The sequence below is a fragment of the Adiantum capillus-veneris genome, chromosome 15 (assembly GCF_014529385.1).
Source record: "Adiantum capillus-veneris isolate H3 chromosome 15, ASM1452938v2, whole genome shotgun sequence".
NCBI classification, from domain to species: Eukaryota; Viridiplantae; Streptophyta; class Polypodiopsida; order Polypodiales; family Pteridaceae; genus Adiantum; species Adiantum capillus-veneris.
The window spans coordinates 15,239,633-15,254,519 of NC_140945.1; positions in this window are offsets into that span (position 1 = coordinate 15,239,633).

Consider the following 14,887-nt stretch of genomic DNA (forward strand, 5'->3'; position numbering starts at 1 on the left):
CGGCCACACATGGGGGATTGGAGGGTCCGATTTGGATTTATCTACACAAGGGCGGCTACACATGGCCGCCTCTCATGAGGGAGGGCAACCCTTTTGGCCTATAAAAGGAGGCCATTTCTACGCACATTTCATAGTGTGAATTTGATGCAACAAGGTGGGTGTGAGGTGGTGAGAGTGAAGCAAAGCGGGAGCTCCAAAAGGGTATAATCCCTTTGTAACTTACTTCTTGTTTGAAGTACTAAAGTCATTGCGTCGCTGTTTTTTCGTGGTGGATGTAGCCCACATTGGGTGAACCACTATTGTGTGCACTCTCTCTCTCTCTCTAATCTATAATCTCTTGTGTGAGTAAATGATCTCTCTCCATTAAGTAATCTACTCAATTATCTACTTAACTACGTCATATGTCTATAACAACTGGTATCAGAGCAAAGTTTGCTCGTAGCTAAATTATCTCAAAGAAAGGATTCCTTAAATTGAGTGGGAGTAATGGCAGAGGAAGGGAAGCTCAAGATTGAGAAGTTCAATGGCAAAAACTACCAGCATTGGAAGATAATTGAAGACCTCTATTTGCCACTAGACGGTCCTGTAAGGAAGCCTGTAATGATGGTAGATGACGCATGGATTGTCCTTGATCTAACGGCATTGGGAACAATCCAGTTAAGCTTGGCGTCAATGGTGGCCTTCAACATTTCGAAGATGAAGACCACGGAGGATTTGATGAAGTCACTTGATGACTTCTACGAGAAACCATCGGCATCCAATAAGGTATTTCTCATGAAGCGCTTATTCAATCTAAAGATGGTAGAAAATGGTTCAGTTGCAGAGCACCTAAATGACTTTAACACAAACATACGTCAGCTTTGATTGGTGAAAATAAATATTGATGACGAAGTGCGAGCTCTCCTTATACTGTCATTTCTACCGAATAGTTGGGACAGCCTTGTGATGGCTGTAAGTAATTTTATTTCTGCCACAAATACTCTTAAGTTTGATGATGTTGTGGGTGTTCTCCTAAGCAAGGAAATGCAAAGGAGAAGCACAGGAGAATCATCAAGTGCTGCGCTGTCAGTGGAAACAAGAGGAAGGCCTAAGGAGAGGTTCAAAAACCAAAAGGGTTGTGATTGCTCAAGACGGAGCAATTCACGCACAAAGTCAGTTCTTGAATGTTGGAACTGTGGCAAGAAGGGACACGTCAAGAAGGATTGCTGGTCGAAGAAAAAGGAGTCGGAGTCTCAAGACAACAAGCCAACATCGGAGGCCAATGTGGTAGGTAAAGTAGAGCAAGATTCTCTATTTCTCTCATTAGACAATGTGTCTAATTCCTGGATAGTAGATTCCGGGGCTTCATTCCATGCGACACCACACAAGCAACATTTCCAAGATTACACCAAAGGTAATTTTGGGTACGTATACTTCGGAGATGATGAAGCTTGTGAAATTGTCAGCAAAGGTACAGTTTGTGTCAAAACTGCTAACGAAAATGAATGTAAGCTTAAAGATGTTAGGCATGTTCCTTCTCTTCACAAAAATTTGATCTCTACAAGAGAATTGGACGACGAAGGTCACAACATTGCATTCCGGAACAAACGGTGGAGGATCTCAAAGGGATGTTTGGTGGTTGCTAAAGGAGAAAAGGTTGGTACACTTTACTTGTGTATAGTTAGCACAGAACCTTTAGCTTGTGCAGCAACTACAGAAGTCGATAGTGTGGTGTGGCACTATTGGCTTGGGCATATGAGTGCCAAAGGAATGCAAATCCTTCAAACAAAGAAGCTTCTACCAGGTTTGCAAGAAGTGGACTTAGAGTTCTGTGAAAATTGTGTTTATGGTAAACAAAGGAGGGTAAAATTTCAAAAATTGGGAAATGAAAGAAAAAAATAAAAAACTTGAGCTGGTTCATTTTGATGTTTGGGGTCTTGCAGGTACACTATCACTTGGTGGCTCATTGTATTATGTAAGATTCATAGATGATGTGACTAGGAAAACATGGGTTTATGTCATGAAGAATAAATTCAATGTGTTTTCCATATTTGAAAGCTGGAAAGCCTTTGTGGAGAATGAAATAGGTACCAAGGTTAAATGCCTCAGATCCGATAATGGAGGTGAATATTGCAGCCAAGATTTTGAAAGCTTTTGTGCTAGCAATGGCATTTGGATGCAAAAGACAACCCCAAGGACACCTCAACAAAATGGGATTTCAGAAAGGATGGATAGGACAATCATGGAGCGAGCACAAAGCATGCAGCTACATGCAGGCCTACCGCTTGAACTTTGGGCAAAAGCTGTAAATATGTCTGTGTACTTAATCAACTAGTCACCCTCAACAACATTGGATGGGGGAGTTCCAAAAAAGTCATGGACAGATAAACCGGTGAATTATGCATTTTTCAAAGTGTTTGGGTGTGATGCTTTCATGCACATAGATAGAAGCCTAAGATCAAAGCTAGATGCAAAGTCCAAAAATTGTTTCTTCATAGGCTATGGAGAAGGTGACTTTGGGTATCGCCTATGGAATCCTAAAGATGGTAAAATCTTTAGGAGTAGGGATGTGATTTTTAACAAACTAAATATGTATAAAGATTACTTGGAAAGAAAAAAAACAAAAGAAACATGTGATGAGTACATGGAGTTTGAGGACGGTGAAAACTCAAGGACTGCAAATGGTGACAACGTGCAACAACGTCAACCAAATGAGGAGCCTCAACCTATTTTCCGAAGATCCACAAGAGCAAGTAGACCTCTAGAAGGTTTGTTCCTTCCTTCAACCATCACTTGATCTCAGATTTTGGAGAGCCAGAATCATACGAAGAAGCTATGCATCACCAATCCAAAGAAGAATGGATGAAGAGCATGCAAGTGGAGATGGACTCATTACATCGCAACCAAACATGGGAGTTGGTTGAGTTGCCTAAAGGTAAGTGGGCACTTCAGAACAAATGGGTGTATAAGCTAAAAGAAGAAGAATGTGGGAAGAGAAGGTACAAGTCTAGGCTTGTGGTAAAAGCGTTTTCTCAAAAGAAAGGTATTCACTTCAATGAAATATTTTCTCTTGTTGTAAAAATGAACTCAATTAGGCTTGTCTTAAGCCTTGTGGCTGCTCATGATCTAAATCTTGAGCAAATGGATATAAATATGGCATTCCCTCATGGTGACTTAGAGGAGGAAATTTACATGCTTCAACCAAAGGGGTATGAAGTAATAAGGAGAAAATGGTTTGCAGATTAAAGAAGAGACTCTCTGGTTTAAAGCAAGCATCAAGACAATGGTACTTGAAGTTCGATCGATGGATGTTGGATCATGGATTCACAAGATGCAACTCGGATCACTGCATCTACATGAAGAATTTGGAAGATGGGAAGTTCATCATCCTAATGTTGTATGCTGATGACATGCTGATTGCAAGTGCTAACATGCAGGACATCAAAGACCTAAAAGAGGAGCTGTCTAAATCTTTTTCAATGAGAGATTTAGGTGCTGCAAAGAGGATATTATGTATGAAGATATCAAGGGATAGGACGAAGAAGACAATAAAGCTATCTCAAGAGGATTACATCATGAAGGTACTAGTGTCTCCCTCCTCCTTACGACTCACCATTCTTCATCATCCTTCTTCTTATGGCTCTTTACTCTTTCTATCGTCTTCTTTTGCTCCCTCTTCTGTGTGTGGCTTCTCTGGCATGAGGACTGAGCAATTAAATAGGGAGAAAATCTTGCTTTCACTGTCTTTGACAAAGATGGAAAAAGAAATATCACCACCAGAGAGCTTGATACAATGATGCACTCAATTGGACAAACGTGATAGATCAGAGCTATCACAGATGATCAATGAAGTGGATGCAAATGCCAATGGAACAATCAATTTTCCTAAGTTCTTGAATTTGATGGCTCCCAAGATGAAGGATACTGACACTAAGGAGAAGTTTAAAGAAGCATTCAAGGTTTTTGATAAGTACCTGAATAGGTTAATTTTTTTTGAACTTCACCATGTGATGGAAAATCTGGGAGAAAAGCTGACAAATGAAGAGGTTGATGAAATGATTTGAGAGGTAGATGTTGATGGTGATGGAAAGGTAAATTACAATGAATTTGTGAGGATGATGCTCTGAAAGTAGTGCTTTTGACAAGTGTAAAATTGAAACCATGCTAAATGCAAACCTCAATGTTGCTTTGGAGTGGCACCAGTCTTCTCGTTGTTATAATCTACCATCATATAGAGCAGTGGTGGTTTAATTGTTTGTACACTTTAGATATGGAATTTATTTATTGTTGCCTGGTTATATTGAGAGAGAGAGAGAGAGAGAGAGAGAGAGAGAGAGAGAGAGAGAGAGAGAGAGAGAGAGAGAGAGAGAGAGAGAGAGAGAGAGAGAGAGAGAGAGAGAGAGAGAGAGAGAGAATCGGTGTAAGGTTAAGAAGAGCTTTCCCATCAGTAGAGTGTCTCTAGCTTCATAAGAAGACCTGGGAGGGGTATATTGAAGCTTGCGGTATAGCTTGTTCTAGGGAAAATGAAGAAGACCCAAGAATGTGGACGTATTGGATGAGAGTCTAGGTGATAACTAGGTGTGCGCATGTGTGCACACACACACACACAACCTACATCCATGCTTAATGCAACCATTCGCATTATAATGACCCTATCACCAACAACCTCTCATTGTTCAACAACAGTCTTTGCATCACCATCCATTTGGCCATGGCTAAGGTGGCATCTATCAACATGGCTACTCAAGTCGCTGCTCACAAGGTCTACCACCACCACATCCAATGTTGGGGCTTATGAAGAATGCCATCCATGCAAATGTCCTAGGAACGTGGGCTGCTAGAATAGCATGTAATGGAGAATCTTTAAAGGAAATTAAGCTCAAGTTTGTCTGTATGCTAATTGACCATCAATTAAGGTAGATGTCACACTTGTGCAAAGATGGTGGACCGTCTATGTCAAGGTGGAGGACCAGAACAAAAATTAAAAGTTGGCCTCCAGCACATGTTAGAGACACACTGTAAACTCCTTTGTAGATGGTCAGCCTTAACCTCTCAACCAACTTCTCGAGGCTAGTGATCATAAACAATGGAATCTCTACAACCTAACCACACTTTGCTGCTAAATTAGTAGCTTGTATTTGAAGGCTTGATATGACAACAAATTTTTTTGACCCCAAACAAAGAAATACTATGGTGGGTGCACGAGTGACATGAACCTAACCAGGGGATTGATTTCCTTGCTCAAGGTAAAAAAAGGAAGGGATATTCTTTTGAGAGACAATGAAGGTGTCATCCCAACCAAGGTCTGCCAAGATAGCCTTCTTTTGCCTCTCTTTTCTCTAACTTTCACGTGTCTAGAAGCATCATCTAGAACATGGAGACTTGATCAACTACTGTCTACATAGTGTGGATCATGTTTGTAGAACTGAGTGAGATTTCTCCAATGGAAATTTCTTTGGTTGTGCTAACATGTTGGTTTTTGCATTTCCTTCTCACTCAAACTTCATTTCAGATGGCTTCTATATCAATTTTCTTAGGATGAGTTGTCTAAGAGACTCTCATGTTTAATCAAGTCCAAAATGCTATTAGGTGTGGTAGGGCTACATAAGCTCCTTGGGCTTTGATTGGATAATTTTTCTTGACTTTTTATTTTCTTGAAAAATATTGCTCGCTCTTTAGAATTTCTCCTAGCTCCCCCTCTCTCATAAATAAATAAATAAATAAAATTCCTCCCTCTCTCTCTCTCTCTCTCTCGCTCTCTCTCTCTCTCTCGGGAGAGAGAGGGAGAGGGCGAGGGAAATACTATACATATGAGAGAGAGAGGGAGAGGGCAAGGGAATAGTATTTCCCTCGCCCTCTCCCCCTCTCCCCCCCCCCCCCCCACCTCTCTCTCTCTCTCTCTTGTGAGCATGGTGGAGAGAGAGAGAGAGAGAGAGAGAGAGAGAGAGAGAGAGAGAGAGGGGGGGGGGGGAGGGGAGAGGGAAAGGGGGAGAAAAATATTATATATATATATATGTGTGTGTGTGTGTGTATGTATGTGTATATTGTCTACATCCCTTCCCTTATCTATGCGTACATACATACATAAATACATATGTGTGTGTGTGTTCACTTGTGCGCGCACGTGTGTGTGTGTGTATATATATATATATATATATATATATATATATATATATATATATATATATATATATATATAGAGAGAGAGAGAGAGAGAGAGAGAGAGAGAGAGAGAGAGAGAGAGAGAGAGGAGGGAGAAAGCTCCCTCTAAATCTCTCTCCAAGAGGGACTTGGGGAGAGAGCTTTTCTTTTTGTTTTTGCTATTGCAAGTGAAAAAAACTCCCTCAAAAAGCTCTCTCCAATATTCTACTCTTCCTACTATTCTCTCTTCACTTATCTTCTGTGCATCATCTACCTCAAGCAATAAAGTCCACCAGGTCTAAACACCCTAGCACATCCATTGAAACCATGGTCACCTATGTCACATTAAAGGAGCACAAATAGTGGATCCCAACATCCATAGCAAAGTAGGAGAAGAAAAGAATCCTCAAAAAACCAATCCTTGTCATGTTGGAAAGAAAGAGTGACATATTTTAGACAGTATGAAGCCAAGAACATGTTTACATGCACAAGGAGCTTCATTGATAATTAACTTTGGAAATTACTTGTTTGGTGCAAATATCTCATCTTGTTGGTTTTCATTTTGTAACGCTTTTCTGTGGTTAGATGGAAAAAGGTGTGTCAATGTCTTGCTCTCAATATTGAATGGTGTTTGTATGTTAAAAAGGAAAGTGCTATCATACCACATTCTTGTCATGCCCTTGCTTTATAACACTATAAGTAGCGCCAATTTTCAAAAATCACCCATATACACTTACAATGGGAAATACAAATAAAAATATGGGTAAGAATACATATTCCTCTTCCTCATTTACTAAGAGCAAGAAGAAGGAGAAGAAGATTAAGAGAAAAGAGGATGAGTAGAAGACCCTAGAGGAGGAGAAGGTAGAGGCATACTTTGAACTAGTTTTCATCATCTCAACTCTTAATCCGTCCAGATGTAGATCTAGAAGATGGCATGGATCGTGCTCTAGGGCTTGACATGCTAATTTTAACAAAATTAAATGGGACTAAACATGTAGAGACATATCCAAGGACTTCCACAATTGCATCAAAAATTGAAAGACTAGTTTGGAAATTACACTTGACTTGGAGACAATGAATATATAACAATGGAAGCCTTTGGTCAAATTTACTTGTATTTACTTAATTTATAATCAACATGTTGCTATTTAAAGTGTTGAATTACAAAAAGTGATATTGTAAATTCTTTACAAAATGGTATGTGCTCTTTGCAAACTGTTCCACCTCATATCTATTTTGAGTTGTTCTACAACAAAGTTTCTAAAAAGGAAGCCTATGAATTGCCATAATGAGTGCCTTCTGTGCTCTCCTAATCTCTATGAAGCATATCACTCTTTGACAAAATCTTATCTTCTCTGAAAGAGAATGAAGTGGAATCTTGGTATCAATTCCTTCCTTCAGAGATAGGCTTTTAGGTGCAAGATTTTCTTCTTGCTTTGAGAGTCTCCTTGGTTTTCTTTTGATTCATCATGTAGCTCCTCCTTCTTCATCCCCTCTTTAGGAACCTTCCTAGTAGTTGCTTGGTCCTTGCCATTAATGACTTTCCCTCCTTGTATCATCAACCATAGTATAGTTAAAAATAAACATATAATTTAAAAGAATACTTGTCTTTTATATACATATACAGAAGATGGTGAATATCATCCATATTTATTATCAGGATAAAGATTTCTTTTAGCAAAGGGTATCTCTTATGCACAAAATTAGAGTACCCTTGAAATTCTAAAAGCAAGGTAATAAAATAAACAAGAATTTTAAGAACCCAACAATGTGATTCAAAATATAGTGATTTTGTTCCCGCTAGTGCGTTTAGAAGGCCCAAAAACCCTAGGATCGACTCCTAAGTAACCTTTTTTGGATATTCGAAGAGAAAAAAACGTCAAAAAAAGCCTACAAAATGTTGTCCTCCCTATGCAAATTTACAACATTTTCATAGGCTATTTTTGACATTTTTTCCTCTCCGGATGTCCAAAAAAGGCAACTAGAAGTGAATCCTTAGGGTTTTTGGGCCTTTCAAACGTAGTGGCAAAGCCAAAATCACCAATTTTTGAGTTTTTAAATCAATTTTTTCTTGATGGTTTCCTCCTTGCACAAAAACTATGTATATGATGACTCTCCATTTTGCTTAAAGAGGACACCAATAAAAAAATACATATACAAAAGCCTTTGTGTCGTCCTTATGCGAAAATAGCATAGTCGGACATGCATCCGACTACACTATTTTTGCTTAAGGAGGACATCGTATAAAAAATTTATTCAAAAGCCCTCGTCCCTACACAAAAATAGTGTAGTTGAACACATATCTGGCTACACTATTTTTCGGTTTAGAAGGACACATTCATAAAACATTTACAAAAATATATCAAATAAACACTTGTGTCTTCCCTACACGAAATTAGGGATGTCGGATGCGTGTCACAAAACGTTATTTTTGCATAGAGATTTTTTTTTTCAAAAAAGCCATTTGTTGTTGGTATGCGAAAACAATGTAGTTGGACATGCGTTCGACTACACTATTTTCACGTAGCGACGACTTAGATTGAATAATTTACAAATTGCATTCAAAGATTTGAGTATAGAAAATGAGAAGAATGTCCGGTCTAAATCAACCTTGTGGAGCAATGTGGGGAGAAGAATGGAGTTGACAAAAAAAAAAGTGAAAATTATTGTTTGGGTGCGAAAATGTCTATATATAGTAGTGCATAATTACCTAGATAAATTTAAATTGACACAATTTATGATGCATAGATTAGACCGTTGTGCATTGATTTGATCGTTGTGCACGAGTTTTGAGATGCATGACTGAAATACTATTTATAGCTATCAAAGTGATTATATATGCCATTTTTTATCCATCCTTAATATTTTGTTAAGATTTTTGTATAGAGCATAAAGCTCAAGAAATCTCAAAATGTTGTTGAGAAAGCACAAAGGTACGTATTTTCATTATATTTTTTTTGTAGAACATTTTTTTCAATGCAAATCTAAAGTGTATCATCCATACACGAGAATAATGTACACGGATGCCTTGTTGAATACACATAAATCGCATAGCTCCGATACATCCTTATCATTATATGCAAAAAGTTTTTTTTTAAAATGTGTCATTGCTAGGTGAAAATAGAACACTTGGACATGGATTTGAGTGCTGTATTTTTGCATAACAACGATACAATCAAGTAGACACAAATTTTCTTGATAATGTACACGGATGCCTTGTTGAATACACATAAATCGCATAGCTCTGATACATCCTTATCATTATATGCAAAAAGTTTTTTTTTTAAAAATGTGTCATTGCTACGTGAAAATAGAACACTTGGACATGGCTTTGAGTGCTCTATTTTCGCATCACAACGATACAATCAAGTAGACACAAATTTTCTTGATAATGTCGTCTCTATGCAAAAAGAGAACATCCGACGTTCATCCGGATGCTCTATTTTTGCATAGCAAGGACACAATCAAGTCGGCAAAAGACGTATCGCTTATGTCGTCCTTATGCAAAAATAGAGGACATCCGGGTGCTCTATTTTTACATAGCAATGACACCATCATCATTATAGTTCACTTTATTTTGCATAGCAACAATATTATCCACAATCCTTATTCAATGTCATCCCTATGCAAAGTTAGATCACCCAAACATGCTTTTGGATGCTCTATTTTCGTATAGGGAAGCATAAGACCAATTGTTTTAAAGAATCAACTTGACCAATCTTTTTTACTAAGTACAAGAACAATCTATTAACCAAGTATAAGATATTTTAAGGGTTTTTTTTCCCTTGTGCAAAAAAGGTGACTATGAGGAGTTTGGAGGGTGTTGACAATGAAGAGGTTGAGGGGACAAGTGAGGACAAGTTGATGGACCTACTATACCAAGTCAAGAAATTGTCTAAGTTTTCCCGTGTGAAAGATTTTTTTAATGTTCCCTTTGATCTGAAGACTTTTCCGGAAGGCTTTAGCAATGAAATTCTTGACTATCAAAAGGTTTTTGTTGACCTTACCAAGGAGAAAAAGGTTGACAACTTTGTACACTTTAATGATATTTTTTAAGCAAGCAATTGAACACCAAGCACATGCTACAAAAAGTGGGTATTAATCCAAGAAGGTCCATCAACCCTTGTGAGTGGCATGGAAAGCATGGTTGTAAGCTTATGATTGAAGACGTTGTATTTTGGCTCTTGTTGACTCTTATTCCAATAGAGGAAGGAAAGTTCAAATCTTTGCAAATCACATCAGTTGTGAATGTCCAAGATGTGGAGGAAAGACTGAAGATTTTTTAGAGGAAATGGAGAGGCTTCAAAGAAAAAAGATTTTGGATATTGTAGAGTTCAAGGCAAGGAACATCACCAAGGTGGAGGATCCATTAGAGTTTTTGTAATTTCTCCATGATTTATGGGCTCAAGAAGTGCATATTTTGACACTATGGCCAGTTTTTTGCTTGCCTCTTCTAGCAAGCAGTTGTAGGTTACAAGAAACAGGAGTACTTGAAGTGGATGGGGATAAGTGAAAAGCCTAATCAAACAGTCAAAATCAATCCTTGTATTATCTCCCAGTTACTTCCTTGCCTCTCTCTAGTGGAAAGCCATTGTAAAAATCTTTCACTTGTAGATAATCTGTTGTATGCATCCTTCATTTTTGTATACTCCTCTGTATACGTATAGCAATATCAGAATTGTCTAATAATTTTTTAGTCTCTTGTGATCTTGTTCTATGCCACACTTATCTGTAAAACCGCTGGAATATTTCAATCAAGCTATTAGACTTTTCAGATTCTCCACCATGTCTAGTGTGTTTGAAAAACTAGGTTCTTGCCTGATAGTGGGACTTCTCCATACCTTGAGTAGACCAGATAGACAGGCTTCCATATTTCTTTACAAACTAAGGAGTGTGATTGTAGATAATGTGCTACACAAAAAATAATAATTTCTTTAACAACTTATGCAAGTATTGAAGCAAATTAGTAGAATCAAAATTCATAAGTATTACTATGTAGTGTGTGAAATGCTTTGAGCTCCAAGCACTTGTCATAGCTTTTTTGAATCTGTTCAACTCTTTTTTTAAGTTGGAGAGGTCAGTCTTTCCCTAATGACTTTTATCACAGTAAGAAAAGTGCATGCAATGTGCAGAGGTGGACATTTGAAAGAGAAATATCTAAACAACTTGAGAGTTTGGATACTTAGAGTGTCTTTCTGGGGCTTTGTTTTAGTTAGCAGGATTCAACTCCTTTGCTACACCCATGCAGTAGATACAAGGGCTTTTGGCATTGGCACCCCTTAACATATTGTACATACAATTTAGTGCCTTTAGGTCCCCCCATGTGCCATTCCACCTTGTACCTACCAAAGCTCTCAACATGGAGCTCCTCTCTAGTCTATTGAGCTTTGATTATTGTAGGGATACTAGTGTGGTACAATACTAGTTCATCTTTTATTATATACATTACCTCATGTGATCCCATCCTTTAAATCCCAATGCTAGGGTTGGATATTTTGAGATCTCTATAATCCCTAGTAAAAGGTGGGAGAGGGATTCGAGCTCGTGTCGTCCAATTGATCACCTTGTTAGGAGCTCTTGTAGCCAACTCTACATCCAGTCGATGTTGTCAACTTAAGCGTCCCACAATTTTTTTTAAAAAAATGTTTATCTCCTCTGCGTCCCAACAGACACGCTCGCATATCCTTGCAGCGTCCCAACGGTCACCCTCGCATCTCTCTCTCTCTCTCTCTCTCTCTCTCTCTCTCTCTCTCTCTCTCAATGCTGCAGTCGGGACCTCCAAGCTCCAACCTAGTTTTTTTCTTCCCGCATATTTGCCAAATATTTGCCACATTTTTCTTTTTCAAAAATCATGGGCACATACTAGTGCGGTAGAATATCCAATTCAACACATTGAAATCTCACTATCAACCTCAAAAGCACTCAACCACCAAATGTTCTTCTTTGACTGTACACTAAAATTTTTAGGGTTTTTTTTCCCTCTGTGGTATAAAGAGCTCTATTCATGAGGGTTATTGATTCCTTTGTGGTATGAAGAGCTCTATTCATGAGGGTTATTGACACTCGCTCAAGATTTATATCCTTCACAATTTCACTCTCATCTAATTTTATGAAAAAAAATTCTTGCCCATTCACCTCAGTATGTTGAAGATCATAGAATTTCATCATTTCCCTTTGCAAAGTTCTCAAGTCAAAGAACATATTGTTGAAAGAGTTAAACTTGAGGTCTTTCTTTTTACCAGGATATATGTTGTTGATGTGGAAAGGCTCTCCAAGAATTTCTATGACCTTGGAATTAATTCTGAGCTTGGCCTGTTGAGAAACTGATGGCTTTGGAAGCAAGCACCCCTTCACTCTTGAATGATTCAGGTTTCTATTGATGAGCTTGAACAACTTTTGGTAACCTACCCTATTGATTCCAAATTTGTCCAAAGTGCATTGAACTTCATCTTTGTGCAAAGTAGTACTTTGCAAAAATCCATTGATGCATTCTGCCTAGCAACCTTAAATCGTCTTTCATTCAATAGGTTGCCAGCAACAATAGGTGGAATCACTTATCAAAATAATTATGATGCACCTTTGATGTTTCCTTGTGAACAGTGTGGCTGAACTAAGGACCTAAGGTAAACACAAAGAAAGACTATAGTATCCAAAGATACCAACTTACAAAACAGATATCAAGTTGATAAAGGAAAAAGCAATTTTACCTCACTGCTTTGATTCTTCTGCTGTAGCCTCCACCTCCTCACTTGAGACTCTTTATATTCTTCAAATTCCTTTGTCTTTGTGTAAGCCCAAGCTCTATCTTCTTTCTTCTCAGTGTATTCCTCTCCTTTCTTGCTTGAAGCTGATAATTAAAAGAATCCTTCAACTATAGTAGCAAATGATTTTCAAGCTTAAGAATGTCCTATGTGCTGCAAGGTTTTGTGTATAGCCTAATAGACCTTTCATACCATCTCCTACAAATCTCATCAATGAAGAACAATTGAAAAATGATGAGGTGCGTTTGGTGATAGTGTCTATGGGATACAATCTACCATCTGTCCATAGATCAATGTGATACTTTTGTTCTAATATCATACTTCTATGGAAGGAGGAGGAGTTTCACAAAGCCTATTTCTTTTTTGGAGAAGGGAATATTCATCTTCCAACTCAACATGGAGATGATAAATACCGCTTTTAGCACGATGATGTGGAGAAGATGATGAGTTGGATATGATGTAGAGAAAGGGTAGAATGAGCAGAGAGAAATTTGAAATTTGAACCAAAGAGAAAAATGGTGCATTGGGAGGAGAACTTTGAGGAAAGGGACACATTCCTAAAAGATTTGAAAATGACACTACATGTGGGGGCCCCAAAAGTGACATCCCATGCACCTAGTAAAAATATAAATTTTCCCTCTCCATTTTGGGTTTTAAAATTCCTTGTTCATTTAAAAAAAAATGAAAAGTGTTTTCTCTTTACCATTTCTTACACGGAAAATTTGAGACCTCAAACTTCCCCTAATGGTTTTCATAATCGGAATTATATGAGGTAAAGGCTGTATGGACCTCTAATGGTGCAACACTTTCTTGGCACCTCTAAGGTACCAGATAGGACACAACAATGCAACATAAGAGAGAGACAAACCACAACCTATGTTGGACCCACAACCACCTTTACCTCAAGAAAATCAAGCTATTGTTCGATACACGTAGCTACTAGAACTGCTTGCGAGTCAACAAACGATGCCACCTACTATTTATTATGAAGAGCCAGTGGAAACTTACGAGAGAGAACCTGGGGGAGTAGCATATACAACGGAGAATTGTTCTTTTTGGGCAAGATGAGATGAGGCTACACAACCTTTATATGTAGCTCAAATATTGAAAAATCAATACGCGATGGATGAAAACACGCTCATGTTTATAGCAAACCAAAATTACAAACCTAGAGGGTATCCTCCTAGGACATGACAACCAATGGGGGCACCACCACCTGCCCAACCGTAAGGTCCATGCTATGAATATGGAGGTAATCATTGGAGACGAGTTTGTCAACACAAAAGAGAGAGAACGAAGATATTTAGGTTTTGTGAAAATTGTGGAAAAGAAAAGCCGATCCAACATCGTGCAAAAAACCCAAAAAACAAGAGAAAAGCAATTGTGAATAACGGATTTAAGTCAAAGCCAACACTTCCAATTGAGGTACTGACTAGAGCTCGAGCTCAGAAAGTAGCAAAAAACACGCTTGAAGTAGACAAGGCAAAACCTCCTGAACAAACTGATTTTGAGAGCTTAATAGTAAGGACTCAACAAAAATTATGGAAAGCTAAAAGAGACAAAATGAAAGCAAAAAGGCTAAGGGAAAAAACATCCTTAGAGACATAACTACATCAAAACAACAAGAAACAACTCGCAGGCTACAAATCATCATTTTTGACATATGGAGTCAAACTAACTCAAGCGCAAGCAAGAGAACAAAGAAAAATTCAAGGGAATGGAAGAGTCAAAAACCATATCGAGTGGTTCAATTTATTAGAAAAAGTAAATGAGCACTTAGATGCCATGATACAAGCCTACAAGGTGAGAGTGAAAAGCGACTAGACACTAGAACAAAGATGGTTGACATATCGGCATCCAAAAGTTCAAATAAAACGGTTTATGATGTATAGACGTCTCATAGAGATGGCCCAAGCTCTAATGCAGCAAAAAATATTGAGCATATACTTGAACAAATAGTGTCGATACCTGAAAAGGAGGATGAAGCACGCATCAAGAAAACA